Source organism: Cupressus sempervirens, chromosome 3 (genome assembly GCF_028749045.1).
Source record: "Cupressus sempervirens isolate cs-2001-9-10 chromosome 3, ASM2874904v1, whole genome shotgun sequence".
NCBI lineage: Eukaryota > Viridiplantae > Streptophyta > Pinopsida > Cupressales > Cupressaceae > Cupressus > Cupressus sempervirens.
This window is the reverse complement of record NC_143120.1, coordinates 827,049,815-827,077,335: the sequence shown is the minus strand read 5'-3', so window position 1 is coordinate 827,077,335 and position 27,521 is coordinate 827,049,815. Positions and strand designations below refer to the sequence as shown.

At 32.7% G+C, this 27,521-nt stretch overlaps 1 pseudogene; it reads left to right on the top strand.

The window, feature by feature from the left end:
• The first annotated feature begins 1,698 nt into the window (after positions 1-1,698).
• LOC149569332 (serpin-ZXA-like) lies at positions 1,699-26,275 on the top strand (annotated as a pseudogene).
• Positions 26,276-27,521: the final 1,246 nt, after the last annotated feature.

Here is a 27,521-nt window from a genome sequence, read left to right as displayed (position 1 = left end):
TATAAGATTTCTCATTGAATTAATGTTATATGTTTTGAAGGCTAAGTCACAAAGATATTAATTATTAATTTTATCTTCAATGAATTATATAGATTGAAGAAATACATATCTTGCAATTTTTTTCATAATGTTTTTACTATTATCTTAGTGACTAGAAAATCAAAATAATCACAATTTTGGTATTAGAATAAATGTAATGAATTGAGAAATTTTATTAATACAATGTAAATTTAAAAATTAATAAAACTTAAATAACCTAATTATTTAAGACAAAAAAAATTACTTTTTGCATTAAAATGATTACATACACCAAAATGATTGCACATATACATTAAATATAATATATTTGATTTAAAACTTTATGATAAAAAATTGAAATAATAAATCATGATTCTTGCTGCCATCCAACTCTAGTAAGCTCAACTTATTTTTCTTTACACAATTTTAAGTGAAAAGACCCCAGTACCGATAGGGGGTCCACTAATCATTATTACTTTTGTCATACATACCAACCAAAAAAAAATGAGAACACATGTACTAATAGCTGATTACACATGTACTAATTGTTGAGGTTTTTTTAAATGTTTTGGTTGATGATTACCCATTTGTGCAAGTTACTATTGGAACATGTCATAAAGACTAGCAAGACATTTAGCAACAAGTACAAACATTTTTGAGTGAGCAACCATTGGTGTTGAACATAGTGGGTATCGGGTGGGAGTTTTGAAATGACACTTTTGGACCACTATGGGGTCCACATTCCCTATAGAGAGAGTCATGAATACCAAAAAGTAAAAACCTTCGCTTTAAGTTCTTTAGTCACTTGTGATGTTTGCCAAAAGAAATCAACAAAATTAGACTTAGAATTTAAGCAATCTAGACACACAAAATCAAGTTGAACAACTACTATAACTTTTCCCTTATATCTATTATCCTAAAGTGTGAAAAGCCTCTTTCAATACAGTTTGACAATAACTTATTTTCTTTTCAAAACCCATGAATCTCTTACCCAACATGAACATTGAGGAAAAATTCTATATTTGTGCATATTATCATAAAGTGTGAAAAACCTTTTGGAATACAATGTTCACAACAGCTTGTTTTACTTACAAAACTCATCAATGTCTTACCCACGGAAAACATCAAGGAGAGATTCTATATTTGTGCATATTATCCTAAAGTGTGAAACCTCTTCCAATTCAATGTTCACAGCAACTTGTTTTCTTGAAAAAACTCATCAATCTCTTATCCAATGTAAACATCAAGGAGAACTTCTACATTTGTATTTTTTTTTAAATGTTTTTTTTGACTTATTAGAAATGTGGATAGGGAAACCATTTTTCAATTGTTTGCCTGTAATCAAACAAATCTAAGATATCAGACAAGGTGGAGTGTCCACTTGTTTTATTTTAAAACTAATATATATAGTCCAAACTTATTCATGTAACTTATTCAAAATGCACTGTTTAATACTACGAATATTGTCCATGTGGTTTAGTCGGGTTTGCATTGGATTATATGTTTTCCAGCAGTAATTATCAAAAACTAAAAATAACACAAGAATCTGAACATTTACGTATATAACAAAGCTAAGCCAGCAAACAGATGGCAGATTTCAAGACGAGATCCCCAATGCTTTTATGCTTTCTAATTATTGTTAAAAACATTGTACTCAAGCATACATTGATCTATGAGAGAATGGCTATCCACGCTTCGGTTCATAGTCAAGGAAAATTTTGCATTAGTTTTTCAAAGAAAGCACTACAAGAAAGGGCAGATGAGAAAAAGAACTGTGTGTTTCTCCGCTGAGCATATCTGTTGCACTGAGTTTGGGTGCAGGTGGAGCGAAGGGTATAATACTGGACCAGGTTTACTCTTGCCTTAACATGAAAGATGTCGATCAATTGCATCAAGCTTCTTCTGATCTCATTAATGTAGTTTTAGTAAATGAAAGTGGCACGGGAGGTCCTCATCTTGCATTTGTGAATGGAGTATGGGTGGATTAGACCATTACGTTGAAACCCAATTATAGATATATTCTGAAGAATTGATATAATGCTCAAGCTAGCTCTATAGATTTTATCAACAAGGTATATTTCTGTGTATCCTTTGCCCTTGGTTTGTGAAACACGAAGTATGACAGTCGTAGAATTTATTAACCTGCCATTGAAAAGGCTATTAGTGTAATCTGGATCGAATATATGATTTGATAATGAATCCTAGAATTTCTCCATGGTATTATGGTGTTGGCAATCACAAAATTATCATTGGTAATACGCCTTGTTTCATAAACTTTGAAAGCTTCTTTTTATAGTATTCTAACACAATCTGCCACTTAACATACTTGACCTGATTTCATTCCCTTTTGTTGAATTTTATAAGACAAATGAAGTAAGAATGGACGTGAATAAATGGGCAAAAAATGAGAGCAAGGGGAAGATATTGTTAGAAATAGTCAGCAGTCATGCTGTTATAACCAAACAGCAAGTATACCACACATTTCCTATTAAATTGGTAACAAGATAGGAATGTCCTCCATGAAACTAGGTCATACAACATTATTCTAAGAAGATATGAATGTCCTCCTTGATACTAGGTCATACAACCTTATCACCTTATCCTCTAGAATCATCTTCTCATCTCATCGGCTCTCTATATATAGAGGCCATTGCATAGCCTTGTAGCAATTAGTTTGATGAATAAAATTTGCTTCTCTCTTAAGTGTTTATTTCTGTTTTTTCCATTGCCAAGTATTTGTGCTTATTTCAGATCTTAGTAAATCTTAGATCTCTTATTTTTTATCAGATATAAGAGTTCCTTTCCCCTGATTCTTGTTGAAATATTTAATGTTGCAGGTCAATTGCCCTTAGAGCGAAATACCCACCTACTACTTGATGGCAGTACAATCAGAAACAATGAATGTGGGTAGGTGAGTTTTTCAAGTTTAGAAAAGAGGGGGAATATATTTTTGACAAGAGACAAAAGGAATGAATCAGTCGCATTCGATAAGTTGAAGAGTTGTGGAGTAGAGAAGTGCAATAGTATGGAGCAAAGAAGCAAATCAATCAATAGATCCAGTCGTTAGAGTTTAGAAGACAGAAGAAAGTTTGTTCTCATGTCTATAGTTGCATGTGTTTCCTCTTGTCATTCTATAAGTTTGTTATTTTTGGATTTGTCCTATGAAGTAGAGATTGCTCTAGGCATTGTTGTATGTAGCCATTAGAACTGTAAGTTTAAAGTTTAAAGCTTTAATCATTTTGAATATTTTAGGGTTTTCTAGTTAAAGCCAAATGCTCCTAGATTTTGTAATAGTTTTATCATATTTGAATAGAAACCAAGCAAGTAAGTACGCATACTAAAATCTATTGTTCTTCCTCAATTTATTGCATTTGAGAAGCTCATTGTTGAAAGCTTCACACTTCGGCTCTCTAGTTTTAATGGTTGAAAAATCTAGGTTTAAGTTTGGTTACTTGGTCTAGTCTTTGACTAGGTTCCATCTCTATAGTTATTGTAGAGCTCACTAGACATCCTCTTATGTCGAGCACGACTTTGTAGTGGCTATTGAGCTCACTTGTCATTGCTTATTGTTGAGCTCACTCTACATTGCTTTTTGCCGACTTGCCCTTGTGCTGAGCTCACTCAGCTTTCTCTTGTGTCAAGCTATCTTGGTACCCACTATCTGCCACTTGGCATCCATTTGGTGCCAAGAAAAACTGTCACACAACACCTTTTTGTGCTTAGCAAAATTTTAGGGTTGTGATTTATTTTCCACATGGTATCAGAGCTTTGAGGCCCCACATCCACAATGATTTAAGATATTTGTTTTTTTGGGATATTTGATGTGGTAGGAGATACAGGAAAGATATGGCAGTAGCCACTATCCTTTAATGGACAAAATTATGATACATGGGTGAAGAAAATGAAAACCATAAAGGTTGCAAATGATTTATGAGAGTTTGTGATAAATGGGTTCAATAATGTGACAGACCCAACTCAGCATGCTACTCTCACAAATCCACAAAAAACTCAATTGAAAGAGTCGAGGAGAAAGGATGTTAAGACATTAAGTCTGATTGAGGCAGCAATAATAGAGACAATTTTTCTCAAGATTGCAACAGAAAATTATGCAGAGGAAGCATGGGACATCCTTGAGATGAATTTCAAGGGGACTAATAAGGTTAGAGTAGTGAAGCTATAGATAGTTAGAACAGAGTTTGAGAACTTTCAAATGAGGGACAATGAACCTATTGTAGAGTTCAGCTCACAAATATCCACTTTGATAAACCAACTCAAATCAAATGAAGAAAAATATGATGAGTAGAGAATTGTGGAAAATATATGGAAGAGTTTGCCTCAGAACTATGACAATCTTGTCATGATCATAGACTAAGCAAAGGACCTCACCACATTGACAATGGATGAGTTTATGGGAACTCTTCAAACCCATGAGCATCAGATAAATAGGTTAGCTACTACTTACCAAGAGAAATCTTTTAAGGATTAAGAGAATTCAAGAGGCACGAGAAGAGGTAGAAATGGATCTAGTAGAGGCTCAAGAGGAAGAGGTCATTAAAGAAATGGTCAAAGGAATGCTAGTGCAAAAATCTTAGGATGAGCAAGAAACCAAGAGGGAGCAAGCACCTCTCAAAAAAACTCTAGAGGAGATAAGAAGAATTACAAATCCCATAAGAGTAATGTTGAATGCTACTACTATCATAAGCATGGGCATTATGTAACTGAATGCTGGAAGAAACAGGGTGATCAGTGAAAGCAGAATGCTAATGTGGCTGATGTGAACATGGGAAATGCAAACAATCCTAATGCCTTCATCTTGTGTAACATCGATGAAGAAGAAAGCCCTAAGGTATGGTACTTGGATAGTGGTTGTAGCAACCACATGAGTGGTAATGAATGTTTTTTTTTTTTTTTATGTATAAGACTTTCAGGTTTGAAATAAAGATGGAAAATAATGGAACTATTTGCGTAGTGGGAAAAGGATATATTATGGTCCACACCAAGCAAGGTGAGAAGTAGATACATAATTTGTATTTTTTCCCTCGGTATGAAGCACGACTTGATGAGTGTTGGACAACTCATCCAAAATAGATATCAAGTGCTGATGGAAAATGACAAGTGTGTCATTCATGAGAAGGATGAGAGTAATAGATTACTTCCAATAGTTCAAATGACAAAGAATCAGATGTTCCCATTGAGAAGAGAGACATATTTCTCCTCTCAAGTTGGTGCTACACCTCCCAAGAATGCATGTACAATAGTACACCAACAATTAGCTCTTAGGAGTGTGATTGAAGGCCCCTCCAAGTTTTGGCATCTCAAGTATGAATATCTTGGCTTTGCTGGTTTAAATTTGTTGTCCAAGAAAAACATGGTAGATGGTTTGCCAAGTATTGTAGATTCATATGACAAGTGTGAGGCTTGCATATTGGGTAAGCAACATAGGCTTCCCTTTAATTCTAGAAATTCTAGAAGGGCTAGAGAACTGTTAGAATTGGTGCATTCTGATTTGGTAGGCCCTATACAAACTACTTCTATTGGGGGGAGTACTTATTTTATGACGTTCATAGATAATTTTAGTCATAGGACATGGGTGTATTTTTTGAAGAATAAATCTGAAGCATTTGATAAATTTGTTGAATTTAAAGCCTTGGCTGAAAAAGAATGTGGACACTATGTAAAAGTCTTTAGATTAGATAGAGGAGGGGAGTATACCTCCAATATCTTTATAAATTTTTGTAGGCAGAATGGCATCAAGAAAGAGCTAATAGCCAGTTATACTCCACAACAAAATGGAGTGGCTGAGATGAAAAATAGGACCATTGTTGAAATGTCTAGAAGCATGGTGAAAGAAAAAGGGCTTCCAATTGAATATTGGGGAGAAGCTATAGTAACAACAATATATTTGATCAATGGGCATCCTACAAAATCAGTTTGTGAAAAGATACCTCTTGAGTCTTGGTCAAGGAACAAATGGACAATTGAGCACTTGAGAGTGTTTAGATGTGTAGCATATGCATATGTGCCTAAGGAACAAAGGCAAAAGTTGGATGACAAAGGTGTGAAGTGAATCTTCATAGGGTATAGCTCAGAATCAAAGGCTTATAGATTGTATGATCCAATTAATGAGAAGATCATCATTTCAAGAGATGTAAAGTTTCTTGAAAATCAATCATGGGATGGCTCGGTAGATGATTCCTCAAACACTTAAAGTAAAGTGCCTACTATTGAAGGGGAAGAAGATGACATTAGTGATCAGCAAGAAGATGGAGCAGCAAACATAGATTGTAGACAAATGAAAAAAGGCAAGCAACCCTTAACATTGCCGAGCAATAGCTCCAAGCACTTCAAGACAGCCTTGGGCTAGTATGCAAAATAGTAGCAGAAACAATAATAAAAATTCAAATCCCACTCTCACCTCCCTATTTCCAAGAAAGACTAAAAGTCTAAGGGAGATATGCCAAGATGAAAGGTATGATGAATATTATGATGAGAGTGTAAATTTTGCATTATTTTCTTATAGTGATCTAATTCATTGTGAGGAAGTTGTGAATGAAGAGAAATGGTGTAATGCCATGGATGAGGAAATTGATGATCTATTGAAAGGAATGAGACATGGGAGTTAACTACATTGCCTCCCAAGAAACAAGTAATTGGAGTAAAATGGGTATACAAGACCAAGTGCAATGCTGAAGGAAAAATAGATAGGCATAAGACACATTTAGTGGTCAAGGGGTACAAACAATAGTATGGTAGAGATTATGATGAGATATATGCCCTAATTGCTAGAATGGAAACCATGCATGATTTCATAGCAATTGCAGCCTAACACAAATGGAAGGTATATCAAATGGATGTGAAGTGTGCCTTCCTAAAAGGTGTATTGAAGGAAGAAGTATATGTGGAGCAGCCACCTGGTTATGAAGTTGCAAGTGAAGAACAAAAAGTTTATAGATTGTAGAGAGCTATTTATGGGCTCAAGCAAGCTCCAAGGGAATGGTACAATAGGATTCACTCATATTTGATGAGCAATGGATTTAGCAAAAGCGATGGTGAGCCAACTCTCTACATCAAGGCAACAAATAGTAACATGTTGATTGTTGTCTTGTATGTAGACGATTTAATATTCACTAAAAAATGATAATTTCTTAATTGGTGAGTTTAAAGAGGCCATGAAAAATGAATTTGAAATGACAAACCTAGGTCTCTTGAAGTACTTTCTAGGCATAGAAGTAAAGAAAATGCATAAGGCATCTTCATCTCTCAAGAAAAATATGCAAGGCAGATCTTGGAGAGATTCAAAATGTAAAATAATAAGGCAGCCCCAATACCAATAGCAGTAGGTCTAAAATTAAGCAAGGAAGATTGTAGTAAAAATATAAATCCAATACTATACAAGAGTATGGTTAGAAGTTTGATGTATTTGACTACAACTCAGCCAGACATGACGCATGCAGTAAGTTTGATTTCCAGATTTATAGAAACACCAAAGGATTCTCATTGGCAAGTGAAAAAGAGGATCCTAAGGTATGTGAATGGTACCAAGGGATTTAGAATTTTGAATAGTACAGAAAATGATTTCAAGTTGGTGGGTTATACAGATAGTGATTAGGTTGGAAGTTTAGATGATAGGAAGAGAACTTTTTAATACATGTTCCATATGGGATAGGGTGCAATTTCATGGGAATCCAAGAAGCAACCTATTGTTGATCAATCTATAGTAAAGGCTAAATACATAGCAACAAATGTAGCAGCATGCCAAGCTATTTGGTTAAGGAGGATCTTGATGGATTTAAATGAAAGGAAAGAGGATGGAACCACAATTTATTGTGACAACATCTCCTCAATTGCATTGTCTAGGAATCTAGTTTTCCATGGGAGAAGTAAACATATTGAGATCATATATCACTTCATCAAAGAGTTGGTGGTAAATGGGGATATCAAAATGGAATTTTGTAAGTTTGAGCAATAGCTAGCAGACATTTTCACAAAACCTTTAGGCATTGGAACTTTTGTACACCTAAGAGAGTGTCTTGGTGTAGTTGATTTGGATTAGCAATAAACCTTATTTGTTTGGCTCAGGACAAAGGGGGAGTGTTGAAATATTTAATATTGTAGATTAGGTTCTCCTAGAGCCAAATATCCACCTACCACCTCACGACATATAGAATGGTTAGAAATAATGAATGCGGGTCGGTCAATTTTTCAAATTTGGAAAAGAGGGGGAAAATATTTTGGCCAAGAGAAAAAATGAATGAATCAGTCTCATTCAATAAGTTGAAGAGTTGTAGAGTAGAGAACTGCAACAGTATAGAGCAAAGAAGCAAATCGATCAGTAGATCCAGTCGTGAAAGTACAGCAGATAGAAGAAAGTTTGTTCTTGTGTCTATAGATGCATGTGTCTCCTCTTATCATTCTATAAGTTTGTTATTGTTGGATTTGTTCTATGAAGTAGAGATTTCTCTAGGCATTGTTGTATGCATCCATTAGAGCTATAAATTTAAAGTTTAAAGCTTTAATAATTTGGAATATTTTAGGGTTTTCTGGTTGAAGCTGAATGTTCCAAAATTTTGTAATAGTTTTATCATATTTGAATAGAAAGAAAGCAAGCAAATAGACATACTAAAATATATTTTTCTTCATCTATTTATTGCATTTGAGAAGTTCACTATTAAAAGCTTCACACTTTGTCTCTCTAGTTTTAATGGTGAAAAATCTAGGTTGTAAGTTTGGTCACTTGGTCTAGTCTTTGATTGGGTTCCATCTCTATAGTTATTGTTGAGCTCACTCGACATCCTCTTCTAACAAACACCACTTTGTAGTGGCTACTGAGCTCACTCGACATTGCTTTTTGTCGAGTTCCCCTTGTGCCAAGTTCACTCAGCTTCCTCTTGTGCTAAGCTAACTCGACATCCACTGCCTGTCACTTAGCATCCATTGGTGCCGAGCAAAACTGTCACTCCGCACTTTCATGTGCTAAGAAATTTTTTAGGGTTGTGATTTTTTTCACAATTCTTTAGATGAAGAAACCAAGTTGATTTTGGAAAATGCTTTTTATTTTAATGGCACATGGATAAAAAAATTTAATTCCTCTACAACCAAAAAATGTACTTTTAATTTACTGGGTAGGGAGAGTGTGGAAGTGCCCATGATGACTACTAGAAAGAACCAACTTATCAAAGTAGTTGATGAGCACAAAATTCTACACCTTCCCTATTTGTGAGATGAGGACAAGTAGTCCTTCTCAATATATAATTGTCACAACGCACTCCATCTCATATCGAATAACTTGGTATTAAAATGTAACCTTGACTAAATTAACTAAATTATTGATTAAATAATATTTAAGAAAAACTAATTTAGGTATTCATTACAACTGATGAAACTAATTAGAGAAGTCTTAAAGAAATAGTTACAAATATTGTTACAAAAATTTTAAATAAAAAGATCTTTCAAATTGATTGGGGGCGGGGCGAAGGTAGTTAAAGACTCAGAAAAAATTCATGAAAGGAGGCATAAGCTCATGGGTTGGAAACATGGAAAATATTGGGGAAGGGAAAAATTGGAGAGAACACATGGGAGAAAAACTAGAGGCATCGACTAGGGAAATTCCAAAGAAAGAAGGGGGAATGTGACTAGGATGGAAGGAAGGTACGTAGAAAGAAGTTCAGATATGTTGTTGGCACACATTAATCTCATTTCTAGGTTTCATGTTTCCTTTTGAGTTCCTTTCTCATTGAATCTTGAGTTCCTATTTTGAGCTATGCATATAAATGTGAAAAGAATTAGTTAAACACTAGTAGACTTAATCTAAGATAGTGAATGAATAATCAATGTGGCATCTCTTGAACATTCTATTTCATCGATCCCATATATGGTGTAGACTATTACTAGATGTGGGAAAATATATTGCTTGGTTAAAAAATTTAAGATTCTCCTTGGTTTTATACTTAAATCTCACATTGTAATATCATAGTAGCTAAACCTGAAATATGAAATTGTATATACATATTTTCTTGTAGTGATAGTGGTCTTTGGAGTAAGAAAGAAGTAGGTATCCATCCTTTAAGGTTAGTACTTTGACTCTCCTTAGAATTCATTAATCTATAGATTGAGGAACAAAGATGAACCTTACTTAATAAAAATAAAATAAATAGCAAAGTGTTGTTGTGATGATTATACTCTTGCCTCCATTGCGTAAACTAAGCTATAGTTTTGGAATCACAAAGAGTATGGCATGGATTAGTCTAGGCTCAGTTCTAAGGCACTCAAATGGAGATGCCAAAATTCAATTAATTGGTATGTGAACTATAGAAATTAGGTTGGGAGAATTAATTTTACAACTCATGGGTTGTCAACAAATTATTTCTTGAATACAAAGTCTTCAACCACCACTTTATCCTCAAGTCATCAATTGGATGAATGAAAATCAGTTCTTAGGGCTTCATAAGGGAAAGAAAATATTGATTTCAAGCTTAATTTAAAGCTTACTTCTTAAAAGCAAAATGAAAACCTTCAGTGCATAAACTAAATTCTCTATTGGTGATGTTGCTATAGGAGAATGTAATACATGGTTGTTTGGGCTCTACATATTGCCAGCCACCAATAAAGACAAAGATACTTATATTAAATAGAACCATTGGTTTTTTCTTCTTGATGAGTATTATAGTCTGAGATTTTCCTCATATAAATAACATGAGAGTTAGGAACTATTATCCATGTTGTTGAACTCAAAATATATTTTCATGGAGCTATCTTACTCCAAGTTATAGAACTTCTCAGAAATATGAAGTTCTTCTCTATGACATGATTTTAAAATTGAGATTCTCAGGCATTGAATAAATCTATTACACATCTTATCCTATAATGGAAGATTTACTTTCATATTTGCATGATGGATTTTTGGCTGAATCATAATCAAAATATGCACACTGATGATGTTTTCTTCTCAAACCAATAAGTATAAAATTGAAACAACATTGAACTACACATAATTAGAAAAGAGCTAAGAGGGTTGTAGATGTAATCTAGTTTTGAAGTGATTGATTTCAATTTTGAAAAGTGTGGTCTTTTTTTTTCCAAGGAGTCGAAGAGGAAATTTTGTTAAATTATACAAACATTCAGTGAGAAAGTTGTGTATTTCCTCACACCAGTGAAGTGGTGTTGGTAAAATTAAATGGATATTGAAATTATCTTAGCATATGTATGAAGAATATCTTTGTATTATCTAGTTAATATGATATGATTGTGTCATGATATGTTTTCCATGACAATGTAATATGTGAAAGTTATATTATCTTGCAATAGTTATCCTTGATGATGTGTGCTCAGCTATGATATTATTGTAGTATAAGTTAGGATGGAATAAAATGTTGGTTGTTGTATTTTTCAACCTATCAATAATGTTGTCTTTAAGGTGCTTTAGGAAATGTTTTATTACATACCTATTTTCTATGTTTGGTCAAAAGTCACCCTAGATGGAAAATATTGTATGAGTAGACCTTTCATTTAGAGGAGAACATGCAGGACAAATATGATCTTATGTGATTAAACAATATATATAATGGGTGCACCTTGAGCATTATGGAAGCGCAATTATATTAGGTAGTTGACTTGTTCATGTGAAATAAATAATTATTTTAAGAGGGTTGCCTACATTGGATTAGATATCTAGAAATATTGCACATAGAGATAACTATGTATTGATAACATGGTCAGTATTTAGATTTATTGTGACATGATTTAATTGAAATGAGTTATGAGTCACTAGGAGAGTGATTGTACTACCTTACTATTATGAAGTGAAGTCCTAATTTTGGAAAGAGTTTTCCTTAATGTGTGATATGCCTTTCTGATGGACTTATGAGAAGAAAGCTATTGAGCTTAATTGATTTCCTATGTAAATGATTAAAATATATTATCTTTCATTTGGCTACAAAAATTTGTGTTACTTTTCTTGGATAGATGTGTTGTTTGTGTGGTTGAGCTGTAGACAATATGTTGCACAATTCTATTACTTTTCTTGATTTTACCTGTTTAGTCTTCCTCGATGGCAGGTTGGGTATCTTTCATGTCAGGAAAGATTTTTTGGAAGCTTAACAGGTTCATGGAAGGGTGGTAAATCACTCCTATAATATTCTCTCCCTTGTTGTTCATAGATAGGTTCTGGAGGTTCTATCAAAAGGTTGACATAAATGGTACATCTCAATATTTTGGTAATGAAATTATGATTTCCTTTAGATTTGAGCACATATTTATATGTAAATTTTTTGTTAAACTTAATGATAGTTAATCAACTAATGTTGGCTGGTCAATATTCAAATGAATTTTACTCTTATTGAATTTTCCATATTTTATGGAGAGTATTGATGTGGCATTGGTTTTGTAGGGGCAGTCTTTACATATGGTATCAGAGCTCTTGGTTCCACACTTGGGCCTTGAGTTCACTATGATAGACACACAACTATAAGTCAACTAGTTTACTTTAGGTTGTATGAGATGATGACATGGGTTGCATATTCTTTTCTATTAGGTATGATTACTTTTCACATAAAAGGATATGATGTTCCTTATGCATGTCATCATTGTGAGTTAAAAATTTCATTCATTTAAAGATTATCAAAATAGAAAGTTTATGGAATGACTGGTAAATTGTGTACCTCATTTTTTTATAATTATATTTACTTTAAACAATGTGATGATATAATATGCATATTGGAGCATTAAATTTGAACTATTGAGATAGTCAAAGGATGGTTGACTTTTGCACTAGGCTATGAGAGCCTAAAAAATGAAGATTTTCCCTATGATAGCAATGAAAAATGTCTTTTTATTATGTAAATGACATGTGATGCACATGTGCTACAATTTTTTTTTTTCTATTTTATGCCAGATTCATGAGGTTCATTGATTAACCTAATATGATAAGTAGGAATACCATGGATTTCATTTGCAAAAGTATTGCATGCTCCATTATGCATTCAAAAATGTGTGATTATCAAGATAAATTGCATGTGATGCATGAGAAGTTTGGTTATGTTCTTAGCAACCCTTGGACACAAGGTGTCATTAAACATCTACTCCCTCTTGGTGACTAGTGAGAGTCATTGTGCTTTAAGTGAATTGGGTTTCATTTTATTATGTTTAGTTTCATGAACTTGGATGTGATGAAGGACTAGCTTGAATTTTTATATTCTTTGTGATAACTGAGCCACCAATTTCTTGTGATCTATTACTGTGACTCTTGTTCACTTTTATTTTGGTTTTGTATCTCCTTTTGGACTTCAATTTGAGAATTATGAATCTTGTTTTCAAGATTTTTTTAATCTTGAGGTGGCTAGGGTGTGTGTGTGTGTGTATTTTGATGATGCTAGTCCTATGGTTTAAAAGTGATTCCATCATCATGTTTCATGTGGAACATTCAAATAATGTTGAAAGGAGTAGATTGTGAATAACATGCCATTCTTCCTTTTTCATTTATTTTATTTTACTTTTGTTTTATTATGGAAAGCTTACCTTCTGGTGTGGGTGCTGAATGTGGACAAATAGGGAAGGGTAGAAGTGCTACTTTCATTTCCACACCTGCCAGTGTAATACTAACACTACTAAAATGCTTTGGCCAAAGCTATGAACATATGTTTATTTGATATGCTTTCCAATGATTCATCTCCTTGCCACATCCATGATTATGGCTACTTGGACATATGTGGGAAGTAGTATGTTTCATGGCTGCACCAGATACCTCCTACTTTTTGCACTATTGGGCATTGTTAGGTTGAAAATTCTATGTGTTACATAGGATCCCATAGAAAGTACCTATGGTACTATGAAGGCATATCCAGATTGGGAATTCTACGTGTTAGGTAGCATCCCAAGGAAGTTCATTTTGTATTATTTGGGAATTGTATGGTTGGGCATTCTATGTGTTAGGTAGAATCCCATGAATGTGTAAGGCTTCATGGTTGGGCAGTAAAGTGCTACAAACCATATTTTATGTGATGATTTAATGGCATGAAGGTAATCCATCACAACTTGTGCTTATATGTTGGTTAAGAACACTATGGTGATGAGATGGGCTTGAGGGCCTAAGGTCACTACATTGATAAAAATTGGATTCATTGATCCTTGCATGTGGTTGGCGAACATACCTAGATGATTTACTTAATGGTGCAAATCATATGATAGATGGTGTTGCACTTCTATAATTTTCTTATTGTTCCATGTCTGATGCATAGGTTGACATCTTCTATGATGTCCATTGAGGTATGATGGTTTAGATTATGCTTCATGTATTTATTAAATCAAGCATTTTTATTAATGGATGACATGTAGGTAAACTTCCCTGAGTAATATCATGTGTTTCCTTCTTAAATGAATAATTATTTGATAACTTCTAAACATGGTGAATGAAATAGTTGTTGACTATTCAAATAGGGTTTTTCTTTCTTATTTATGTATTCTTGCAATTGATAATGTGGGAATTTCTTAGCAGGGCATGTATCTTACATACAATAGAATAAAGTTGGACATGTAGGTAAACTTCTTCTGATATTTTCATTTATGGCATAGTCTTTTGATGGCATGTTGTGTTCGACAGTTTGATCAATTGGTTATGAAATGTAATTTTTATTGCACCTATCATTATGCCACGTAAATTGGAAAGTAGAATGAACTTGCAAAACTAATTGGAAGATATTTAATCTACTTGTCGATTCAACTATTTGTAGATGACTTTTGACTAACCTAACTTGAAATTTTAGCCTATGTGGCAAGTGTATGGAAATGCAGTTCTTATGAAAATGCAAAAAGGGTATGTATAGATCCTTCTTTGGTTAATTTTTAGAAATATATTGCATTAGTATTATGTATATACGATGACCCACCATATATGTGACTTCTACTTCATAGAAATATTGTTGACACATTTTATTTAGTCAACTTGGTCAATTTGGTCATCTTGAGTTGTCTGATTCAGAATCCTAGTCGATATGTTGTTCGACATAGACTTGGTTATTATGTATTCGACTTAGATCATTGGTCAATATGTTTAGTTGGGAATTGGTTTTATTACCTATCAATGCAAAACTTTAGGTCAATGCTTCTTGATGCATTTGACTATGTGGCCTTCATATCATCTATTTATTTTTTGATTAGATGTAAATCCATAATTTTGAGCTATATGATGCATTATGGTGTAATTATACTATATGTCAACTTTTGGAAGCATTTGTATGAATAATGATGATCAAAAAATGATGGGTACATTGATGATTTTATGTGTGGATATCTTTGAATTTCTCAATGATTTAAATGATGACAAATTAGATGTATCATGATTACATTACTTGAATATGTTTCATGGACATTGACTTATTGATATGAAAACTTACTCCCTTAGTTAGCACCACATGTAGATGGTACACATGGATGATTAACTTTGTTACTAATGATCCAGGTTTGATTAAAGACAATTTAAAGGAAAATTTTGACTCTTGACATTATAACTCAAAAATTAGCTTCTTTAGTTATTAACATTATGGATGAGGTAAATGTATTGTGAGTGCATGTGTAAAAGTATGGTAGGATGTGGATAAGAGGTACCTACTATTGAGGCAAAATCCATAGGTGATGCCAAGTTATGGTAAGTAAGCATATGTATGTGTGTGATATCATATGATTTTAAGATAACATGTTACTTAATTTTGAGACTTCTTGAAATAAGAAGGCATTTTATTTTATATTTCATTGAAAAATCGATATGATTTATGATATATGATGGAATGACATTTGGTGTTGTTCCTCTAATGCAACAGAGGGAATGACACATTGTAAAAAAGGGGGAATATTGTTAGAGAGAGGTAGCCTAACCTTGTAAAACTATAGAATGGTAATAGAATTCACACACTCACACATAGAAAATGTTCTTGAAATGATTACTTATATACATGCTTATATAAAATGTGTGTTATTTTCTCTAAACTTGTTACTTTAACTATGTCTTAATATGTCTTTGAAGAGATAGTTCCATTAGAGTTGATGTATTAATGAAACGTAGGTTTCATTAATGAACTGCAATTTTGAATTTATTTCAGTAAATGTAAGTCAGTTCTGTTGAAAGAATTTTTATGAATAATACAAGTTAGATTATTGATCATTACAATATGAAAATTTTGAAATTATATGGATATGATTGTGATTTCTTGCATATTACATCAAGATGATGTATTTTCTAAAGGGGAGGGATGTCACAACCCACTCCATCTCATACCAAATAACTTGATATTAAACTACCACCTCAACTAAAACAAATAATTATTGCTTAAATTAGATTCAAGGAAAACTAATTTAGGTATTCATTACAACCGATGAAACCAATAACAGAATTTTTAAAGAAACTATTACAAATATTGTTAAAAATTTTATAAATAAAAAAGATCTCTTAGACTGATTGGGGGGGAGGAGGTAGTTAAAGACTTAGAATACATTCCTAAAAGGAGGAATAAGCTCATGGGTTGGAAACATGGGAAAGTTCGGCGAAGGGAGGAATTGGAGAGAAAACATGGGGGAAAAATTGGAGGCATCGACTAGGGAAATGATGGAGAAAGAAAGTGTCATGCCCAAACTATGAAGGCAAAAACACACAAATCTTTTTTTTTTGAAAAGTATAATAAATAAACAAACTATAAGTTTGATATATATATGCACAAGGTTAAAGTATAAGTTCTCCACATAACGTCTTAAGTTTATAGTCTTAAGGAGGAATTGAATCGTTAAATATGAATTCTCGATACAAATCTGATATCGACAATAGGTACATTAATATTCAATTTAAGAGCAATCTAATATAACTTAGAATGATTAAATCTATATATATATATATATATATATATATATATATATATTCTCACAATACAAAACAATTCTCTAGATGAATAATCAATATTAAAATTTAATCTAATACTCTCACTTAATTAAATAAATAAACACTAACTAAATCTAGCTTTACTTACCATCCAAATACATTCAAAGTTTTAAAATCAATCTAAGTTAACGATTACATCCATAATATCTAAAATTGAATGAATCAAAAACAAACTAACTTACATCTATAATTTTAAATTAAGACTAATTGATTTCTTATTATAACCATTACTTAATTAACATTATATCTACTATTGATTTTAAATTATTAAAAGAAAATTTCTAAATTTAATACTTTTTATAAGCAACTAAACTAATCTATTAACTAACACTAACCAAATACAAGCAACAAAACTATACTAATTTTAAACTAAAACTCTTTTCAAATTAACATATATCTTTAAAATAATTATCAAATTAACAAATATAATATAACTTAATTGAAAAAAAAAAAACTAAATTTCTCTAAACATTAAACAATTTTAATAGACTAAGCTAAATTTACAACTAATTAATTAAAAACCCTAAAAAAAAATACTTAAAACAATTAACATTAAAAAAAACATAATAATAATTAACTAAAATTATTAATAATTAACAAAATTAATAATTAACTTAAAACTTTAATAAGTTAAAACTAACCACTATAAAAACTAACTTAAAACTAACTAACTTGACACCTATACTAACATGCTAAAGTTGAAATAACTTAAAATTTAAACTAATTTAACATTAACCCCTAACACTCAACACCTATACTAACCCTACTTCCCCCTAAGCCCACCCTACTCTCTACCCTATAAGCCCTTGGGCAAGTGCTTCCCAAGTGTTGTCCTTGGGACAACACTCTACCCCATATTGACAAGCGCAGGGCCTAGCAAAGGTGGGTGGATCAACTCAAACAATGCAAGGGAACATGAATAAAGTCAGGGTTAAATGCTATGTTTTCTTTAATATTAAACAAAAACCTTTAATACTACCCCCCATGCTGAGCACTCACTTAAGGAAGGATGATGGGATGGGACATGGGGGCTGGGTGACATCATCCCTTCCCCCATGTAGATCTTGACTTGCACAAACAAAACTTTTTTAAAAACCTTTTTAAAATATTAAATTTCCAAACTGACGCCCAAGGGGGATGGTAGACATTGATGACATACAGTTTCTTAGGTAAGTGAGGATATTTTTTATATTGAAATTTTTTATTTTTATTTCTTTGCTTATTCCATTATTATTTTTAAAACAAACAATGTTAAAAATAAAACAAGAAGATAATAAGAGAATCTAATAGATTCTCTGTCTCAAGGGGTAGAATTTAAATTGCTCCCCATACAAAATCCAGAGAGTTTTTTTCTCTCTTGTCACATTTTTTTCTTTTAGTCTTATATTTTTCTAAGTAAGAATTTTCAGTTGATTTAATAACCAAGGGGGGGGGGGGGGGGGGGGATTTTTTTGAAAAGCAAGTCAAAGCATTGATGCAACAAAATATACCAAGGATATGAATCATTTGATTTATTCAATAATACAAGAACGGTTGATTTGATAATCATGATAGCTTACTCTACATTCATAATATGATTTCCTTGTTATTTCTTTTTGATGGATTTAAACATAGATTTAATCCTTGTGACACATTCATACAAGATTCATTGATATCTCAACCAACTTAAATTGAATCGTCAACTCTAATCATTTTCTTTTCTCAACATAATTTTCATATTTAACTTATAAGGAACTTGAAAATTTTCTCAATTAAACCATCATTAACTCGTCTTATTCCTGATGTGCATCCATCGAATTTGAAATTACGATTAAATAACAAGATAAAAAATCATACTCAACACCAATTTTATTGGCAAACCTGGTTCAAAGGCTCAGCTGGGAAAGAACCAAGAAGAAAACCTGGCGTCATTGCCATTACAACATAGTTTTGAGATACAAATTACATAGGATTTCAATTCTGAATTACAACACTTAAATGCATTTTCCTTCATGAACCTCAACAAGGGTTCCATATCCAATTCTTCAACACATTTCTACAAACCGTGGAGGAAACAAAATATGAACAGGTGATAACAAGCATGACTAAGAAACAAATCAAACATGCATATTCATACAAGGTTTTCACTATAAGATTCACAATGAATCAACACTAGGGAAAGGTGGATTCTTCCAACTAGGAGAAGTCAAGCAGAACACCAAACTGATGCCCAATCGGGGCTATATACCAAGAACTTTTGTTCTTCCATTTCAACATACCAAAATCATACAAGGTTTGCGCTGATAGGCAGGGACCCATAACACCCTACCGTTTCTCCCTCTTCTCATCCTGAGAAGAGACTCTACACTGGTTGGAGTCCGACTAAACAAACCTTTCCCAAAATTGGTCACTTCTGCCCTCTCCAAGGGTGAGTAATACCAAAACACCCATGCAAGAAAAGTCTCAAAAAAAATTTCAAACATAAACATGAAACAAAATCATCCAAAATAACATGGTTTTCAAATCTTCCCAACATACCCACAACCATACAAACATTCAAACAACAACAAGGTAGCATAAGCATGAAACAAGAATGAAATCTGAACAAGGGAGATGAGAATTCCAACCTTCACAAAGTGGTAATGGCAAAAGAATAAGTTTGAGTAGAGCTTCCCTTTCCTTGCTTCAATGTTCAAGAACTCCTCTCTAAATGTAGAGATTGGGTAACAACCTCCACTAGTCCAAGAAAGGCCTCTAAATAAGCCTCAAACTCAACCACCCAAAAGGATCAATAACTACCCCCACCCACTTGCAATTCTAGAAACTCCTAGCTCAACCTACACTATGGTTAAACCCTAAATGGAGGTGAGTTGAGGTAACTCTAGATAACCATGGCCAATTTTCGCACAAAGGCAAAAAGAGACTTTTTGAGTGACCTCAAAAGTCAATAAAAGGGGCTTAGGGGTTGGAAAAGACCCCTAACCCATACCCATACCCCTTGGGTATAATTATTCCATGATTTAAAGCCTTAGGAATAGGTTTAGAGCCAAACAAAAGCTAGAAAATAAAATAGGACCATTTAACAACTCAAAAATGCAAATTAAGCACTAATCCAGATTAAGGGTGACTAAACTCGATTAAGAATCAAATTAGAAAACTAACACTAACTTAAACCATCTTGGGTCCAAGGTTAAACAACTAACCCTAATCAGTGCGCTTAAGAACATAAACAATTTACGAGTGTCAAACGACACTAACAGAACATAATTACGAACACTAACATTCACTGAACACAGAAAGATACATACATACATCTCACAGTACAATACGTGAATTACGAACAAAAAAGTTTCCAAAATTAGCACATAGAGATCAGTTCTGTTCCTCCATCAGTTTCCTCAACTAAAATATGTGCACACTCATTGCACACATCAGTAGTCCCGAAAATCACATGTACATATAAACGTATCAAAAATTCACATAAATTGAAACATACATCAATCAAGATTTCTTTCATCCTACTTAATCTTAACCATAAATTAAAAAAATCTCTTAAATCAAAGTATCAATCGTACATTTACCGATTTCATCAACATACATATACATAAAACAGTAAATGACAAACATCAATATATCTGAAAGTAACATCACACAACATGTAATAATACGATATGTTTTAAGCATCACATAATGTCTCGACATCTTGAGTCCTGAGTCTCAAAATGATAAAGTAACAACTAGGGCTACGAAGGGTTGGGGCGAGGCCTCACAGAAAGAGGAAGGTAACTAGGATGGAAGGAAGGTATGGAGAAAGAAGTTCAGATATGCTATTGGCACCCATTAGGCTCATTTCTAGGTTTCATGTCTCCTTTTGAGTTCCTTCATTATTGAATCTTGAGTTTCTATTCAGGGCTATGCATATAGATGTTAAAAGAATTAGTAAAACATTGGTAGATTTAATCTAAGATAGTGAATGAATAGACTATGTGGCATCTATTGAACATTCTATTTCATTAATCCCATATGTAGTGTAGATTTTTAGAAGATGTGGACAAATCTATATCTTATTTAAGAACTTTAAGATTATCAATGTGGTTTTATACTTAAATCTCACACTAAAATATCATAGTAGCTAAACCTAAAATATGAAATGGTATATGCATATTTTCTTGTAGTGATAGTGGTCTTTGGAGTAAGAAAGAAGTAGGTTTCCATCCTCTAATCTTAGGACTTCTACTCTCCTTAGAATTCCTTAATCCATAGATTGAGGAACAAAGATGAACCTTAACTAATATAAAATATATATAAAACAAAGTGTTGTTGTGATGATTATACTCTTGCCTTCATTGCATAAACTAAGCTATAGTTTTGGAATCACCAAGAATATGGCATGGATTGACATAGGCTCAGTTCTAAGGCACTCAAATGGAGATGGAAAAATTCAATGAATTGGTATGTGGACGATAGAAATTAGGCTATGAGAATTAAGTTTACTCCTCATGGGTTATCAACCAAATATTTCTTAAATAAAAAGTCTTCAACCACCACTTTATCCTCTATTCTTCAATTGGATGAATGGAAATTGGTTCTTAGGGCTTGATAAGGGACAAACAATGTTGATTTAAAGCTTACTTCTTAAAAGAAAAATGACAACCTTCAGTGTATAGACTGAATTCTCTGTCGGTGATGTTGCTATAGTAGAATGTAATACATGGTCGTTCGGGCTCTAGATATTGTTAGCCACCAATAAAGACAAAGACATTTATATTAAATAGAACCATTGGTTTGTTCTTCTTGATGAGTATTACAGTCTTAGATTTTCTTCATATAAATAACATTAGAGTTAGGAACTACCATCCATGTTGTTGAACTCAAAATATATTGTCTTGTGACTATCATACTCCATGCCATAGATCCTTTCAAAATTGTGAAGTTCTTCTCTATGACATGGTCTTTGAATTGAATTCTCAGGAATTGAATAAATCTATTACACATCTTATCCTATAATGGAAGGTTAACTTTCATATTTGTATGATGGATGTTTGGCTGAATTCTAATCAGTATATGCACACTAATGATATTTTCTTTACAAACCAAGAGTTATAAAATTGAAACAATATTGAACTATATAGAATTAGCAAAGAGCTATGAGGGTTGTAGATGTAATCTAGTTTTGAAGTGATTGATTGCAATTTTGAAAAGTGTGGTCTTTTGTCTTCCAAGGAGTCCAAGAGGAAATTTTGTTAAATTACACACACATTCAGTGAGAAAGTTGTGTATTTGCTTACACTAGTGAAGTGGTGTTGGTAAACTTAAATGAATATTGAAATTATCTTAGAATGTGTATAAAGAATGTCTTTGTGCTATCTAGTTAGTATGATATGATTGTGTCATGATATGTTTTTCGTGACAATGTAATATGTGAAAGTTATATTATCTTGTAGTAGTTATCCTTGATGATGTGTGATCAACTATGATATTATTGTAGGATAAGTCAAGATGGAATAATATGTTGGTTGTTGTATTTTGCTACTTGCCAATAATGTTGTGTTTAAGCTACTTTTGGAACAATTTTATTACATATCTATTTTCTATGTTTGGTCAAAAGTCCACCTAGCTGGAAAGTATTGTATGAGTAGACCTTTCATTTAGATGAGAACATGAAAGAAAAATTTGATCTTATGTGATTAAAAATATTATATAATGGGTGTACCTTGAGCATTATGGATGCACAATTTTATTAGGTAGTTGACTCGTTCATGTGGAATAAATAATCATTTTAAGAGGGTTTCCTACATTGGATTAGATATCTAGAAATATTGTATATAGAGATAAGTACATATTGATAGCATGGTCAGTATTTAGATTTACTATGACATGATTTAATTTAAATGAGTTATGAGTCACTAAGAGAGTGATTGTACTACCTTACTATTATGAGGTGATGTTCTAATTCTGATGGGCTTTTTAGAACAAAGCTATTGAGCTTAATAAATTTCCTATGTAAATGATTACAAATATCATCTTGCATTTGGCTACAAAAATTTCTGTTACTTGTCTTGCAAAGATGCATTAATTGTGTGGTTGAATTGTAGATAATGTGTTGCACAATTTCATTACTTATGTTGGTTTTCCCTATTTAGTCTCCCTCGATGCCGAGCTAGGCATCTTTCATCAAAGGAAAGATTCAAGGAAGCTTAACTCCTTCATGGTAGGGTGGTAAAGCTCTCTTACAATATTCTAGCCCTTCTTGTTCTTGGACAGGTTTTGGAGCTTCTATCAAAAGGTCAACATAAATTGTACATCTTGGTATTTTGGTAACGAAATTATGGTTTCCTTTAGATTTAAGCATATATGTTTATGTAACATTTTTGTTAAAGTTAACGTTAGTTAATCAACTAATGTTGGCTACTAAATATTCAAATGACTTTGACTCTCATTGAATTTTTTGCATTATATATATATTGTTGATGTGACATTGGCTTTGTAGGAGCTATCTTTGATAGATGTAACACAAAACAAAAAAATGTGTTGCCACACAATAAAATATATTATATTTTATTCACAATGATCTCAAATGAGTACATAGTGCCTTTTTATAGGCAGACATACAATATTCTAAATAAATCTAGCAATAGCCGAGAAGAAAAAATATCTACAAACTTCTAGAAAATATTATAGCCAAATCAAACTTCTGGAAAATACTTTAACCAACACACCCTAAACCTAAACCTAATAATCTATAATTATCTAAACATAAATGACTTCTAGAACCTAAACTTATCTAGCAATTTCTAGAATATTGTATTACGCCTTTACATTTCATTTGAGGGTAAATTACACATTCCAACACCCCCCTCCCCCTAATTTCAACCTCAAATGTTGTTACATACAAATTCCAAATCCTTTCTTTTGCCTGATGCCATTTTTTGATAATCTTTGTATCTATTAACGTCTTCATTAATAGTGTCTCCCAAGGCTACGACCTTTAATTTCTACAACATTTTGTAAGCAATTGGTTGCCAATGATTTTCTCTTTTCACTAGATCCACTGATAATCTTGCCTCATTTGTCACAAATGCAAATAACCTTTTGCCTTTTTGATGCCTTTCTTTAATCTATTTCCCAATGCTGCTAAATTCCTTTTTACACTTGAACATTTGTACCTAAATAAACCTTTGATCACTCCTACAATTCTTTGCCAACTCAATCCATAGCTCCATCCACAATAAGTTTTTATACAACCTACCATAGAATCATTTCTGCAATCTCTATTCCAACATGTCTTGTCACAGTGACTTTTCAAGCCACAAATATTACATGGATTTAAATGCAAACATCTATCCTTTGTATGCCCTTTCCTATAACAATGTGAAGATTGCACAATCTTTATGCCTTCAATTGATTCTCTTGAACCTTTATTCATCTTTCCACTACTTGCATCATATCCAAGACCTTCACATTGTGGCCTAATTGTAGGCTCAATTAGGTTCCTTATTCCTTGCTCATGCTTTCCTAAAAATTTACCTTTGAAACCCATTCTTTCCATAATCTTCAAGCCAATACTATTAATATCATAACAAAAAAAATCTGCAAACTTCTTCTCATTTACTTTCTTACACTTTTCATCACAAACACTCTCAGCTTCAAAAAAATCACATTTCTCAATCCCATAATCACTTAAATCATTTGTGTCATAGGACACATCATATGCAAATGGTTTCATATTCAAACATTCTTTCTCTTGTTTCAAAGTAGACAAATCCTTCTTTAACATACTATTTTCCTCTTCCAATTTCTTCATATTTTCTTCTAAAACTTTGTTCATTTTCTCAACATCATCAAACAAATTTAACTTTTCTTCTAATTTTTTATTTTTCTCTCTAAGCTTACATGTTTCCTTCACCTGCCAATTATGTACATCTTCCACAAATTTTAGCCCATTCTCTAGCTCTTCGATTGCCTCTTTATGGACACTAATTTCATTTAACAATTTAGACTTTTTTTCTCCCATTTCCTTTCTTACTTTTTCCAATTCCTTTTGCAAAATATTTTTTTCACACAATAATCTTGCATTTTCTTTCTTCACCATCACTAATTCTTCTTGTAATTTATTTGTCTTCTCTTTTTGAACTTTACCAGCTTTTCCCATTGAAATAAAAAATTTAACACACTTTATTCTATCTTTTAGAAAATTATAAATACCTTTTTACTTCTAGAATTAAATCTTCAAACAACTTGAAAGAATCCCTTTAAACAGCTAGATTTCTCACTTCTTAGTTAACACTTTTTTCTGACTATGATCTTCCTTTCTTTTAAAGACAATTGGATAATTTCTCAAATGCCATTAAATAATTGTAAGAATTCACACCATACCTTTTTTTACCAACTTGCCCTATTTCTTGTTCAACACTTCTTGTGTTGTCTTCTTTGAAACAATTATCTCTCTCATAACACAAAAAATCCTCTACCATTTAGTAGCACAACACGCCACTTGCTCTTTTATCACAATCTAAAATTTTGTACAACCTTCTATCCAACTAGGCTCTTATACCAATCTAATAGATGTAACGTAGAACAACACAATGTGCTGCCGTACAATAAAATATATTATAATTCATTCACGATGATCTCAAATGAGTACATAGTACCTTTTTATAGGCAAGCATACAATATTCTAGAGAAAACTAGCATTAGCTAAGAAGAAAAAATATCTACAAACTTCTAGAAAATATTACAGCTAACTCAAACTTCTAGAAAATACTTTAATTGACACATCCTAAACCTATACCTAATAATCTAGAATTTTCTAAACATAAATGAATTCTAGAACCTAACCCTATCCAGCAATTTATAGAATCTTGTATTGTGCCTTTACATTTCATTTGAGAGGAAATTACACATTCCAACAGTCTTTACAATATTATACTACCTAATGACATCAATGGTCTTTCCAAAATGGAGAGAAAGCTAGATCTTACCAAATGTCTATCCATAGTAACTGAAGTAGAGGTAAGTTCATTTTATCTACCTCGTTTCAGGGTATCATCTAGTGTTAATGCAACTGAGATCCTAAAAATGATGGGATTGGTATTACCCTTTAGTGAATATTATGCAAACTTAGATGAAATGCCTAAGTTGAATGTGGATGAATGTCTCTACATTTTAGATATATTTCACAAATCATTTGTGGAGGTTGATGAAGTGGACACTAAACCATCAGCTATCACTGCATGCCTATATGCGATAGCGCTATGCGCAGGGATGTACTTTGTAGCTGATCATCCATTTATATTTGTGATCAAGGAAGACAAATGTGGAGCTATCCTCTTTGTTTAACATGTACTCAATCCATTGTAAAGATAATCTTGATATAATTTGACCAAGCCATATAACTTTGTAGGTGCACTTTTAGTACCCCTAATTCAAAACTTCAATATTTGGTGGTCCTGGTCGGTTTTCCCATAAGTTGCTTGAACTCTCTTTAAACATGATGTTGTAAAATATGAAGATCATAATCTTGAGATGCAGATGTAAAAGTTTTATGCCTCAGATTTAGAAGTGTAAATGTCAGAGTTCAAAAGCAGATCTATATCTATAGATTCAAGCATGCAAAAACAAAATCTGGAATTGCATAATCAGAATTAGAATGTAGATCTAGAACTGGAATTGGAATTTAGAATTGAAATTGGAATTTGGTTTTAGGATTGGAATCACTTGCATAGCAAAAAATTAGTTTTTGCTATGCCCTTCACACTTCATTTAGCATTTTCCACTTTTTGCAACCCAAGATGATTTTTCCCTTTCTATTGCGCCTGAAGAATTAATGGATTGGATTTTGAGTGACGAAATGGTGAATTCCAACTTAATGAAGATGTGACTTCGAAGCCAATTAGAGTAATTTTGAAATGAAAAAATTTTACTCACTATGGCCATTTTCCATCGTGGAGAAGTCAGTCTTGAATTTTTCGCAATATGATTTGTCGAAGCCCAATTCACGTATCTGAGTCTCCGGTGATGAAAATGATAGTGCACTATGGTCTCAACCAAATCCATGCCTAATTAATGAAATATGAGAGCTCCACATTAGATCGATTTTAAAGTTGAAAATAGAGTATAGCGGAAAACTCATTCTCTGCTACGCGTTTCGCACACCCTATGCAATTTTCTGCAAAAGAGGAGAAGCCGATATATAGTTTTTCGCCAAAGAAGCAAAACTGTAAAATCCCACCATATGCTGTCATGTGTAATACCAATAATGCTGAGACAATGGGGGATGAGTCAAAACCAGTTAATATTGATCAAGCAGAGAACTTCAACTTAAGTTTCTAATTTTTGTAAAATTAAGAAGGAACCAAAAAGGGCCAAAACTCGACACTATCAGATTTCACCTTTGTAAAGTAAAAGTACGAAGGGGAGAAGTTAATATTTCAAATCCTACTAAAAGCCATGGCAGTTATGGATAATGGCAAGTAAAAGGGGCTCGACATAATTTTATTGCAAAAGGAAGTCTCAAGGTTTCATAGGAAGGCAAAATATTCTAGCCGGAAGACACTTCAGTATGAGTTATTTACATATTACAGATAAGAGCATGGATGCTGAAAAA